The sequence below is a fragment of the Eleutherodactylus coqui genome, chromosome 13, assembly GCF_035609145.1.
Source record: "Eleutherodactylus coqui strain aEleCoq1 chromosome 13, aEleCoq1.hap1, whole genome shotgun sequence".
Taxonomy (NCBI): Eukaryota; Metazoa; Chordata; class Amphibia; order Anura; family Eleutherodactylidae; genus Eleutherodactylus; species Eleutherodactylus coqui.
In genome coordinates this window covers 101,505,433-101,519,886 of record NC_089849.1, presented here as the reverse complement: position 1 = coordinate 101,519,886, position 14,454 = coordinate 101,505,433, and the positions used below count along the sequence as shown (strand labels likewise).

The window sequence follows — 14,454 nt, the reverse complement described above, 5'->3', positions numbered from 1 at the left end:
CTTCTATGGATGTCCCAGCTACAGTGGAAAAATGTGAAATAAAGAGAAATAGGACGAGGTGAATGACCCCCAGAGGTCTTATATGACGTCATGGGGGACATAGATAGTAAAAAAACAGGTTTTTTTGTAAGGAAAAAAAAAATTGCAGAATAAAATAAAAATATATACATGAAAAAGAAAATGGCCCAAAGCCGAGGCCAACCTAACTGTCACCGTATGCACCATATAATCCAAAACTATACATATTTTATATATCAAAATGTCCCAAACAAAAAGAAGAACCCGTTCCCATACTTTATTTTAGTGTAAATTTAATAATTAAAAAAAACCAACACAACTACAGATGTAAAAAGCAATCTTTTTTTTAGCTTTTTATCCCCAATAGAACTGAAAAACGGAAAAAAAAACAGTCAGTGAAAAAAGATATTAAAAAGTAGCCAGATAGGTCACAGAAAAAAATGGAGCAAAAATAATTTTGGTAGTTAAAGAAAAAAAAAAAAGGGGGGGGGGGGGGGCAGTAAAACCACCACATTGGTAAAATCCCTAAAAAGTGTCTGGTCCTTAAGGGGTTAAATAGCCATTTAATTCACGGAAAGGTGGGTACACACTGAAGGCCCATTTAGACACAACAATTATTGCTCAAACTTCACTCAAAAGGAGTCTTCTGAGTGATAATTGTTGAGTGTAAATGTGCCCATGTTTCACTTTTCTGCCAAACGATGAATTTCAGTTGGGCTTGAAATCCGTTGTTCAGCAGAACAGCTGATAAGACGGACGACATGCTGTGTTCTGTTGGGGAGCGCTGATTACAGCTGATTGTCTCAGCTGTAATCAGCACAGCAGAACAAAGGGGATGTATTCAGAGAACAGCGGGTGGTCTGTTCTCTGAATACAACTCCTGGCTGCTCACATACTACTAATTGGTACTAATAGGCATTAGCACCAATTAGTAGATTATGCAAAATGACTGCTCAAAAGCCATGGGCTGTAATAGGGCTGTGTGCTGCACACAGATGGGGGCCCTTGTCTGGGATTCCATACATACACGCCAGGCAGCACACTCCTCTATTGTCGGGGACCTACGCATTTCATTATTTAGGGTTTGTTAAACATGAGTGTGTATTACGGCCGCGTCTTTGATGATGACAGTTTAGGTCCCCCGTAGTCGGGCTGGGACACAAGTCCATCTTACGAACACAAAGATGCGGCGTAATATGGTAGTGTGAAACTGGCCTAAGGGCGCCTTCACACTGGCCATAAAATTATGTGATTTTCGTGTGAGGCGAGAGTGAGTGAAAACACAGAATTAGGCCTCCCTCACACATGCGTTGCAGTAAACACTCAAAATCGCGCCACTGGAAAGCACCACAATCGAGCGGCTGTCTGAGCGTTTCCATTGAAAACAATAGGAACGCTATACTGCAATTAGCGCTGTGCTGAAAATGTCGCACTAATCGCAGTAAAAAACATCTGTGTTTTTCATGCCCCTGCCGGCAAGGGGCAGAGAGGTGTGTGAGCTTAACACACTAGCTTCCACCCTGTCCCATCCCCTCCCTTTGTCGGCACCTGGCAAGGGACGGAGAGGGGGAGGGAGTTTAGCAGAGCTAAACTCTCTCTCCTTGCCTGGCAGTATACCAGGCTGCTGTCTGAATGGGCATTAAAATGGGAGATGCAGCCACGAATTGGGTGCTAATCTCCTGCCCCCTCCCTTTGCCAGCAGCCGGCAAGGGGTGGAGAGGGGGAGGGAGTTTAGCAGAGCCGCTGCTAAACTCCCTCCCAACTTCCTTTTCCAGCAGCTTTCATGCCTATGGAGTGCCTATACCCCCATAGGAGTCTATAGGACTGGTTGGCATATTCCAGCAAAACATAGGTCCAGGCCTATCTTTTCCGGTCAGTGTAAAGGCGGCTGGCTGGAATGCGCACCGTATGCGCTATCTTTTCCGGTCGACTGATTTTACGCACCAAAATAAAAAACTCCCATCCGCACAAGTGCATTGAAATCCAATGCTTCAGGTGGTCACGATTTTCGGAAAATGTTTTATCGTGGCATAAAAGCCACAACAGAATGTCTTGTGGGAAGGAGCCCATATTTCTGTGACTTCTATCGGTGGTGCTGAGACCTGCTTCTTCCACTACATCTGCAACCTTCCACAATATCAGCAAACTCCTCTCCTGAAATACTCTGTGCTGCTGGGAGGATAATGAACCTTCTGCTATGGAAGTAGTCCCTGGAATGTTCTCCTTGTGCAGCGTCCACCCTGTATCCCCACTGATTGGGATTCTTTGTGGGATGTTTCTTTTGGAAACCTTTACATATTTCAGTATTTCCACTGAACGACCTGTGATAACAAGGAACCTGCCTTTGAGCGTGGATTGGGATGACAGCATTCCTATCTCCACGCCGCCACGCTCCAAGGATGGAAGGCGCCTGCCATGGAACATAACCCCCAGTATGCAGCGCACACGGCAATCAGGAATCATGGCTCCTCCAGGAAACCAAAGAAATTAGCAAAACCATTTACTGGCACAGATTCGTGTTTACTGGAACTTCACAGACTCCGCTATTACTGAAAACCATTAAAAGCACGAGATCCCACAAGCACCTCCTGTTTAGTGGAGAAAGGTCTATTCAGCCACTCTTGTGGTTTTATCAAATTCAGGAAAAGCTGGGTGAGAACCACTATGAAGAATCAGGCTTGTCACACAGTATAGGGGGTGGGAGAGGGGTGGGGGTTGAGGACTACAGAAATATGCAAAAGTGGTACTTAGGAGTCTGGGAAAGTTGGGTGAAATAGCATCCATATTTACAGTGAATGCTGCCCTAGGCAAAATAACTCCTATAATATCGGCCCCTGTGGACAAGAATGAGAGAATACTATAGAATGTATAAATATTTTCCAGGGTATTCATGATTCCCACAAACAGAACCCAAATATTTCCGTTTTATAAATGCTCAAGTAACATAAATATTACTAAAAGTCACTACATAAATAGCAAACATATACGTGATCACAAACGTGACGTCACTGCATAGAAGCACACACACATATGCATCACATGTTCCACGGCTGATGTTGTGTACCTGATCCTGTGCAGTAATTATCCTGTTGGGGGGCTTTATGTTGGGGAAACAGGACAAATGCTGAGAGTCAGGATGAGATGGAGTTACCTGTGGCAAAACTTCTATGTTGTGTCTGTGACCACAAAAAACAGATGAAAGTTATCATACTTGTCATGTCCGTGCGGCACATGAACACCACGCCCAGCACGGACACAGGGTGACGGTCACCCTTACTGCAGTTGTGAACGCTATACACTGTGGCACACCAAGCTGATCAGTAGCACCACTCCAAGGAGAAGGAAGCCTGGCCCTAACCTAGCAGGGAGGTGAAAGATCCTTGCCTAAAAGCGGAGTCATCACCTTGATAAAGGCGGCCCCACAGTCTTCTTCCTGGGCCCAGATTGTCCCTACAGGAGCCCCTGGAGAGATGAACTGACACAGCAAAACAGTACAAAAATGGAAACAGAAATACAGCTGATAGGAAACCGCAGCACTTATCTGGATTCGAAGCAATTTACCAAGCACAGAGGAACACCACTCTCCAACTACTTCTCTATGAAAAACTGAATAAGCAGCGGTGAGCAAAGGGAGGGGTAAGAATATAAGGCTCTCCACACCTGATGATCGGCAGAGCAACTAGAGAACCACACCTCCAGCCTTGTCCCAGGAATGACCAATCCTCAATATGCATCCATACAGCCTAGAGAGACAGCAACCAGCAGTCTCTGCACATGGTGCATTAACCCCTGTCCTGCCTAACAAGGGGACAGGTCTTGGCTCGTGTTGAAACCACCATGCCATGATGCTGTAGCGACCGACAAGCCGTGACAATACTAAAGGGCAACTTCAAATCACAGCGTCACAGAAGAATTTGGGAGTATAAGTTTATGGTCATGTTTGATACCCTCAAGAATGGAATGAACCTCAGCCCGGGGTTCTTGCATAAGTGGGGAATATGAAAGGTCTGAAGGAAGTCAAGACGGGTGTCCTCTTCCCAATCTTTGTTTGTTTTTTGTTTTTCTCATTGTAAGAATGTTGCCATCCAATAGGTGATGCTGCAGCAGAGGTAGTATTTCCATCTTCTTCTATGTGCATTAGTGATAAAAGACATCATAAAACTGCCACATTCCTTAGCTCAGTGGACTGATTCAGTATTTATCTCTCTGCTCAGATTGTCTTGTGTTATTTTAAGTCTCAAATTTCTGTGTGAACATTTGTTTAGATCAAGAGGGGTGTCCCCCCGCCCCTCCGCATCTGTATGCTATATTTGTGAGCCATCCAAACTAGTTTCATTCATAACCTGACAAAGGGTCGATAAGAACTCGAAAGCTTGCTGTAACATTATGTATTTTTGTTAGCCATTAAAAGGTCTCATATCTACAAGATTACTTGGTTTCTCCTACTGAGAACGATCCCACTTACTACATAATTGCACACCTGTATGCATGCTCACTACATATACAATCAGGCTTTATTCACACAATTGTTTTATCATGACTGTTTTGCTATGATAAAACGTCTACCGAAAATCGCGACCATCTGAAGCATTGGATTCCAGTAGATTCGTACAGATGGGCGATTTTCCGAGGTGTAAAATCGACCAGCCAGAAAAGATAGCACATACGCTGCCGAATCCGGCTGGCCGCTTTTATGCATGGCCGGAATAGATAGGCCCTGCCCTATCTTTTGGCCGCAATTAGCCAGCACCCCCTATAGAAGTTGCCAGCAATGGGAGTGGGAGAGAGTTGAGTATCACTGAACTCTCAGCCGAGCCGACGGATTTCTGGGCTGCAGCGTATATACGCCGCACCCAGCCATGTGAATGGGCGAGAAAACGCGAGATTTAGCCGCGTCTTAGTCACGGCTTTCTTTTGTTCATGTGCAATTTGGGCGACTGAAAATCATACCACCTGTAAACCTTGGGGCTCCTTCACACGAGCGTATGTGTATAACAATGCGAATATACTGGCGTAATTGCTGGCCATACACAGAGAATGGAATCCATTGTTTTCAATTAGTTCATTTTCACTTTCACAAAAAACGCTGCATGCTCTACTTTGGTGCGCATTTGCGTACGAAAGGCACCATAGGAGTCTATGGCGGGTGCAGATGCGCACCTGATACCTGCATAACTGTGCAATACAATGCGCAATTTCACAGGGAATCGAAAACACATGGCACTAATAGGCTGCATAGCCTTTTAAATCACAGCACGGTTGTGACCCATGCCAATGGGAATGGACACCGGCAGCAGAAAAAGTACAGTAAAATGCGCTAAAAAGACTCTTTCATGGCACAAAAACGTCACGCTACCGCGTGCATTTTTGGGCATACGCCCATGTGAGTCCGTTCTTAGAGCCCAAACTATCAGGCAGGGGGCAATATACTACAGGCGCAGTAACTGGGTTAGGCCCCTGGAGCTGGTGATCATGTGGTCATTGCCTTCAGGGAGTTTTTGGGGAGCAATTAAGGGGGGGAAACACAGGGGAGAGGCCTGAAGGGCGCGAGGTCCTGATGAGGTCTTCGGGCTCCTGCACACGGGTTTATTGAATATGCAGCACATAGAACCCTTTGATTTCAGTGGGTTCATTTACATGTCCTTTTTTCCGCATGTAAGAAATAGGGAACCTGCTGTATTTTTGCTCACATTTGCGCACGAAGGTCCCCATAGAAGTCTATAGGAGGAGCACAAATACCCGCACAAATGTGGAATTATGCTGGAAAACGAGCCTGGGACTCATTCGGATAAATAACCATTTATATCAGGGCATGGGTGTGTCCCGTGTGCAAATAAGAACGCTTTCACATGGGCGACAAAATCGCACAATTTTCTCGTGATGCGACAGCGCTACAAATCGCATGTATGTGAAGCCATGTTTTCCCATGGGTTCCTTCACATTGTAACATGTGACATTGCGAGAAAAAAAAATTGTGGCGTGCTAAATATTGCCGCGATTTGCGATGTTTCGTAGCCTGTGTTTCCCTATGGAGCCTTCCTTTGTGTTGGATCGCACGAAAACGTGGTTTTTGTGAGGTGCGCTGTAACTTTTTAAGTAGGAAGTCCTACTGTTTGTCCCTAAAACAACCCCTAGCTACATTGAAAAAACAAAAAAAATCAATACATGTCCTGACAGGCGCTGTTGGCTCGGCCGCACTTCTCCTCCGGCAGTTTTGCTGCACTTGTTCCAGTCTTCAGCCGCCGCTTCCTGGTCTAGGGGTTCAAAAATCCCGCCTCCAGGAAGCACTGGCTGTGATTGGTTCTCAATAGCCGTGGCTCAGCCAGTCACTGCAGCGCTCGATGAACCAATCACAGCTATTGAGCGCTGCAGTGATTGGCTGAGTCGTGGCGTTCTAGAACCCCGCGCCTAGGAAGCAATGGCTGAAGACTGCAGACAAGTGCGCTGGAGCTTCAGAGAAAACGTGTGCTGGAGCGAACAGTGCCTGTTAGGTAATGTATTCTTTTTTTCTTGTTTTTAATGTAGCCAGGGCTTATTTTCAGGGTAGGGTTTATATTTCAAGCCCCTCCGAAAATCACGGCAAAAGAGCGCTACAAAGTCCAGCGATATCGCACAGAACACAGCTGTGATATCGCTGCAATTTTCTCGCGGTGATATCGCTGTCGCCTCGTGTGAAAGAAGCCTGTCATCCATTTGCCTAAACCTTGTTCACAAGGTTGTGCTGTAGCGAGCAGATACGCATACGCCCGTCGCGGACATATATCAAATGAGCAGAGCATACGCGCTGCAGCCCGGAATTCTGTCAGCCGGGGTTAGAGAGTGTAGCGATGCTGTCTTCCCCTCTCTTTGTCGGCTGATCGCAGCAATAGATGCTCCCATGAAGCCTATGGGAGCTGTCAGCACAGGGAGACGGAGGGAGTATTGCAACCCATGTCGCCGCTAATGTCCCTCCCTTTGCCGGCAGCTTCCATAGGCTTCTATGGAAGCTGCTGGCTGATCGCGGCCAAAAGATATGGCAAGACCTATCTTTTTCAGCCGTGCATAACAGTGTCCGGCCGGAGTCCGCAGCGTACGTGCTATATTTTATGGCCGGCTGCTTTTGCGCACTGGAAAATCGCCCATCTGAACGGACGCATTAGAATCCAATGCTTCAGGCGGCCGTGATTTTACTTGTACATGTGGGATCAATTGTTCTCTCGGGCCCTCCGTTGGGCTTGCTGCACTGGTGGACGAGAACGACAGAACGATCGGTGTTTAAATTGAACAGTTAGTTAACGAGCCTCATGTTTGCATAAAATTAACAAAAAACTATTAGTGTTCAAATTCGAACCGTCCTGCAACAATCGTTCCGTGTAAAAGCATCTCACCATTCTGTAGATCTGTCTGTCTCCAGGCTGGAGATGTGAGGACCTATAGGGGGGTGCCACAGGCTGGTGAAGACGGACTCCCCTGGTGGTCTGGGATAGTGTGGAGGACCTATAAGGGGGCGCCACAGACTGGTGAAGCCGGACACCCCTGGTGGTCTAGAATAGTGTGGAGGAGCTATGGGGGGGGGGGGGGGGGGGGCTACAGGCTGGTGAAGACGGACTCCCCTGGCGGTCTAGAATAGTGTGGAGGACCTATAGGGGGGTGGCACAGGCGGGTGAAGACGGACTCCCCTGGTGGTCTAGAATAGTGTGGAGGAGTTATAGGGGGCGGGGGGGGGGGGGGCACAGGCTGGTGAAGCCGGACTTCCCTGGTGGTCCGGGATAGTGTAGAGGCTGACGACACACACTGAAGGTTAGGGGCCACTGGCTGTGTGACTGCAGGAGTAATGGGGGAGATGGCAGGGGCACCTATCATGGGGGGGCCGCAGTCTACTATATGGTGGCTCAGGATAGTCCTGTAAGACGGGACAGTTGCTGTATGAGATGCTGGGCATCGGGGCATGAACATGGTTGCTGTAGACAAGCACTTATAAAGAGAACTGGACTGCAGGTCCAGGATGCCACACACGGCTGCTCTGTCTTTTTATATAGGTTTATATCCACTAGTGACGTCACTAGGGCTCACACGCTGTATATCAAAAACTCGTAATGCATCTCCCCCTGACAGCCACCATGTGCGGATGGCATATATTTATATTCTACACTTCATTTACGACACAGTACACATTAACGGCCACTGGGGGCGGCAGAGAGTAAACAGGATGTCGCCGAATCTTCGCAGCATCTATCACCATGGAGACCGGGCGGCAGTTAGCCGGAAGTACGTCATCCTGATAGAGGGCTCTTCAAACGCAGAGAGTGCGGCTCCCGGTGCCGGTAACGTACTGAGAGCGGCCCGTGTGCGGCGGGGCTTCATTGTAGGCTGGGCGCCGGCCTGTTGTGTGACGGCATAGAGCGAGCGTCTAACTGTCACAGGAAGAAGTTCATTCTATGCCGTTATATGACAGGAAGGCGTTCATTCTATCCTATACTAACGGCATGGAATGAGCGTTCTGTCATATGACGGCATAGAATGAACATCCTCCTGTCATATGACGGCATGGAATGAACATCCTCCTGTCATATGACGGCATGGAATGAACATCCTCCTGTCATGTGACGGCATGGAATGAACATCCTCCTGTCATATGACGGCATGGAATGAACATCCTCCTGTCATATGACGGCATGGAATGAACATCCTCCTGTCATGTGACGGCATGGAATGAACATTCTCCTGTCATATGACGGCATAGAATGAACATCCTCCTGTCATATGACGGCATGGAATGAACATCCTCCTGTCATATGACGGCATGGAATGAACATCCTCCTGTCATGTGACGGCATGGAATGAACATCCTCCTGTCATGTGACGGCATGGAATGAACATCCTCCTGTCATATGACGGCATGGAATGAACATCCTCCTGTCATATGACGGCATGGAATGAACATCCTCCTGTCATGTGACGGCATGGAATGAACATTCTCCTGTCATATGACGGCATGGAATGAACATTCTCCTGTCATATGACGGCATGGAATGAACATCCTCCTGTCATATGACGTTCATTCTATACCATTATATGACAGAAGAATGCTCATTCTATGCTGTTAAATGAAAGTAAGATGTTCGCTCTATCCTATAATAGCGGTATAGAATGAGCATTCTGCCATATAATACATAGAATGAACGTCTTCCTTCTCATATAACGGCATAGAATGAATATATGACAGGATGACGTTCATTCTATCCTATAACAACGGCATAGAATGAGCGTTCTGTCATACAGCGGCATAGAATGAGCGTTCCCCTGTCATACGACGCCATGAATGAGCGCCGCCCTGTGATATACGGCCGGGTTGACACTCTGTGTTCTAGTTGTGCCGTTTTGCCCGCTCTGTAATTCCCCCAGTGAGCGCCGCTCCCGGTCAGTGAATGAAGCCTTCACGGAGTTCTACCAAGATTGGCACTAATCCCTTCTAGTCTGATCGGCGGCAGACCCTCACCAGTCCTAAGGGCAGGGGTCCCATTTCCCCTCGTCTTGCCCTTGCGCTCCCCCAGTGAGGAGGGGGTTGAATGGAGCACGGCCGAGCATGCGTAGTGCCGCTCATTCCTCTTCAGATAGGGGAGCACTTGTAAGTGGAGTGGTGCTGCTCATGTGTGACCGCTGCTCCATTCTGCCTCCACCTCTCTGCGGTGGGTGCAGTGCGACAATAAGAGGGTCCGGGAGTGCTGTTCTCAGGATTGGTGGTCTTGGCGATGAGCCCGCTGCCGATGCTTTTATCACCTATCCTGTAATCCTGGTAGATCCCTTTAACAAAACTCATTCACTCACAGCGGAGTCAGTCAGTTGTGGCTCTCAGATCTGCGGGTGGTGGGGGGGCTTCATTCATGTCAGTGCTGGGAGTGATATGTTTGTGTGAACTTAGTCCAAAGGGATAGAATGCGCCCCCTCCTGCCCTATAACCAGCTCCAGACGGGATGTAAGGGTGCTCATGCCACGCGGGTAATAGTATTAGTCGCCGGGTATCACCTGCACTTGCAGGCAGTTGATGGCAGCGGCGCTCACGACCGGTGCAGGGATGCGCAGACAGCACAAAGACATCAGAGGTGAGGAGGAGCGCGGTATCTCCTGAAGTCGGCTCTGGCTATGCGGCTGATTTATGAGTCAAAATCCGCACCAATAGGGCGAATCTAACATTTATTTTGGATGCGGAATTTTCAGTTGCGGAAATTCCACTACATTTCTGTGCCGTGGGAACGTGCCATTACACGGAGGAGCTACACTGATCACAGACGGCACCTGGAGGAGTCCGTGTAGGGACTACGAGACATCCAGCTGCGGCTGTGTAGCCTTTCTATGTAATGCCTGTGTTATAGCACCTTAAGGCCTCATGTCCACGGGGAAAATAACATTTAAAATCCGCAGCGGATCACCCGCATGCGTGATCCGCACCTAAAATCTCCCATTGGAATGCATTGACCACCCGCGGGTAGATAGATAGCCGCGGATGGTATTTTAAAGTGATTTAAAAATTTCATGTGCGGGAAAAGAAAAGCGACATGCTCCTTTAAGTGCGGATCATGCTACGGGCGCTCATAGCTCAAAAAAAAAAAGGAATTAAAGTTCATCTGCACGGCGGCCGCTGCAGAAATCCGTGTTACATATCCGCACGGGCCACATTTTTCCTGTGGACATAAGGCCTAAGGGGGCAAAGTAAATTCCTCCCTGTCAAGATGACTGTTGCAATTTTCTAAATACCTACTCTACACTGTTCTCTGATTGGTCGGTGCTGATCATATGAGCTACTTTGGCCAATCAGAAAGCAGGTATAGTGTATTGGTAATCCAATACTACTAATGCATTGTGGGGATTAGGTAGTCCGAAGATTGCATTGAGCAAATACGGATCTGGAATTGTTGAATCGGAGGCCTACGAGAGAAGAACTGCAGATAATGTATCCCCCTTCCTGTCTGGTCCCAGGACTAAATGTAGGGCCCAGTTTTAGGCTAGATGTGTTTTTAGAACTTGCTTGACATGCGTCATTCATGTAAAGTATTGAAGTAACATAAAGATTCTGTCCGGGGTAGCGAAGATTTCAATTCAGGCAGGAAATGTGATAAAACAATAAAAAAGGTTTACTTGCCCGTTCAACACCTCCTGCTGCTCCAGTCCTACCGCTGGGCTTGGTTTATGTGACTGCAGCCAATCACAGGCTTCAGCCGGAGGATTGGGGATCGAACTGGTGAGTGTACCTTTTTTTTTCTAATTTAACCACATTTCCTGTCCTTAGTGACATTTTCAATGTGTCTGACAATCCCTTTAAGGACTTGCTGTACATGTAAGAGATTGGGATCCAGTGAGGTAATACACACGATGACGCGTATATTTATTGCAGCCCCATTATTGTACATAAAGCATTGTTTGCATGCCCGTTCTTTGACGCTATTAACCAGTTTTTCAGTTTTTTCCATCGCCGTATTTCTAGAGCCAGGGCTTTCATCTTTGCGATTACCTCGCCGTACGAGGGCGTGTTTTTTGTAGGACAGGTTGTTGTCAGAACCAGCAACTCTCGGGGCCGCCGTGCCCACACCACCGGTCATGCCACCTAGGTCACAGGAGTGCAGCGTAGGGGAACCCCGGTTCTAGTGATCTCCCCGGGCCGCTGTAAAACTGGTCGCCGCCGGGTTGCTAGGGAGGCAGCAGGTGCTGCTCTATTTCCATGACTACCTAGCATGCTTCCTTGGTAACTGTCTGTTCAGCAAGGCTGGGGGCGTGTCCCCAGCACCTCCTTGATGGGCCCTGCTGCTGTCAGGCTCCCCGCCCCAATCGGCTGCTGGGGCGGGAGCTCTGACAGCAGTTAAATGGGTGTGTTTTCCTTCCTGCACCCACGTTTATTTGACTGCTCTTGTGACCCCGGCTTTTCTGACTTCTGCTTTTGGACTTTGACTACGTTTTGCCTTCCCCTCTGTACTGCGTACCCTCCTGTTGCCGACCCGGATTGTCTGACCATTCTACCGTTTGTTTGTCTTCAGTGTCTGTCTTCCCGTGTCCCGCTTCCCTAGTGAGGGTAGGGACCGCCGCCCAGTTGTCGCCCTGGGGGTTAGCCCAGGGGGGCAAGTAGGCAGGGACAGGGGTTGTGGGATTTCTCAGGGACCCCCATATCCCAGACACTGTCCTGACAGTTGTATTTTTTAATTACCTCATTTTGGGGTACATTTAATGGGTAAACTTTATTTTAAAAATTTTGCCGGGGTGAAAAGAAATTCAAGCGTTTTGTTTTTTTAAATTCATTTTTCTGGTGTTTAGCATCCAAAGCTGACATAATTCTCGGGGTCAGCTCCGCTCCACGTCTATACAGTTTTTTTGTTGTTGATGTTTTGCTAATTTTGTGCACTAAAACCACTTTTCTCTTTTAAGGTTTGTTGTTTTTGTCGGTGCACTCCAAAAGCCATGACACTTTTACATTTTTCTCTATTGGCTGCGCTCCATGAGGGCTTTTTTTGTGGGATGGTCTCTAGTCCTCATTTTTCCCCTTTTTAGGAACATGTACATTTTTATTCTTTTTCTAAAGGCAAGATTACCAAACTCTGCAATTTAGACATGGATTTCCTTTTTTTTCTTTCTGCGCTCACTGTGAAGTATACATAATATGTTACATTGATTCTGCAGGCCACTACAATTGCATCAGTACCAAATTTATACTGTTTTATCTTTTTTGTATATTGCTACTTTTTGCATTGTCACAACCCAACTTTTTTTCCGTCAACTGTGATGTCTGAAGTATTTTATCTTTAAGGGACGAATTCAACTTTTTTTCCCGTGTGCCATTTAGTGATCCATATAACTTTTTGATCATTTTATGGTCCGTGTTTTTCTAAGGCAAGATATACACTCATTTTCTAAAGCCATTCCCTCCCCTAGAAGTTGTCGGAATCGAATGTAACTTTCTCCGAGTGATTGTAACGTTGGTATAAGTAAGTGATTACAATATCAGAGCAAAAGGAGAATTAGTTGTGAAAAACTGAACCCTTGAATGGAGGCTCTAGTACCCTGTTGTACCGCCTCTAGCTTGGATACAAGATGTGATAGGGCAGGCATGGAGGCTCTAGTACCCTGTTGTACCGCCTGTAGCTTGGATACAAGATGTGATACGGGGGGCATGTAGGCTCTAGTACCCTGTTGTACCGCCTCTAGCTTGGATACAAGATGTGATACGGGGGGCATGTAGGCTCTAGTACCCTGTTGTACCGCCTCTAGCTTGGATACAAGATGTGATACAGGGGACATGGAGGCTCTAGTACCCTGTTGTACCGCCTGTAGCTTGGATACAAGATGTGATACGGGGGGCATGTAGGCTCTAGTACCCTGTTGTACCGCCTCTAGCTTGGATACAAGATGTGATACGGGTGGGCATGGAGGGTTAGTACCCTGTTGTACCGCCTCTACCTTGGATACAAGATGTGATATAGGCAGGCATGGAGGCTCTAGTACCGTGTTGTACCGCCTCTAGCTTGCATACAAGATGTGATACGGGCGGGCATGTAGGCTCTAGTACCCTGTTGTACCGCCTCTAGCTTGCATACAAGATGTGATACGGGTGGGCATGGAGGCTCTAGTACCCTGTTGTACCGCCTCTAGCTTGCATACAAGATGTGATACGGGCGGGCATGGAGGCTCTAGTACCCTGTTGTACCGCCTCTAGCTTGCATACAAGATGTGATACGGGCGGGCATGTAGGCTCTAGTACCCTGTTGTACCGCCTCTAGCTTGCATACAAGATGTGATACGGGCGGGCATGGAGGCTCTAGTACCCTGTTGTACCGCCCATAGCTTGGATACAAGACGTGCTACGGGCGGGCAAGGGGGCATACATGTCCCGTATGGTATCTTGCGACGTATCTGTCCACATTTGCTGTAACTGAGCCTCTAGCTTATGCAAACTTGTAGGCTGTGCAATTTGGCGTTCCAACCACTACACGTTCCATTGTTGATAAATCTGGCGAACGTTTTTTAAAACTTTTTATTACTTTTAATTTTTAAAATTTAATAAAACGGTTTTAAATTTCTTAAGTGGCACGTCTTATTGGAACTGTTGCGGGTGGGTGTCAGCTGTAAGAAACAGCTAACACCCGCATTGTATGGAGCAGGATCGACCTCTGATATCCCTCCATACATACTCTGAAGCTGCAGGACATAACTGTACGTCCTATGTCGTTAAGGGGTTAAACAAAAAAAAAAATCACAATACAAGCATTTGATTTTTTTTTTTTTTTAACTCTTGGCATAAATCACGGCCGTGTTCATATCTGGGCAACTAGCGGTGAGTGCCTCAATCCTGCCTTTTGTGTGGTGCCATCTGAGACGCCAACTTCAATAGCCTACAAGTTTATACAATCCAGAGACTGTTACCACGAATATGGAGTGATATGCCACAGGATACCATACAGGCTTCCATGCCCA

At 47.4% G+C, this 14,454-nt stretch overlaps 1 protein-coding gene across 2 annotated transcripts in view; it reads left to right on the top strand.

Moving 5' to 3' along the window:
• The first annotated feature begins 8,273 nt into the window (after positions 1–8,273).
• Positions 8,274–14,454, top strand: part of CEP112 (centrosomal protein 112) — a 238,851-nt gene continuing 232,670 nt past the window's right edge. For both annotated transcript variants that reach the window (XM_066585987.1, XM_066585988.1), the window contains exon 1: positions 8,274–8,321. The gene's annotated coding sequence lies outside the window, so the exon portion shown is untranslated. The remainder of the gene's footprint in view (positions 8,322–14,454) is intronic.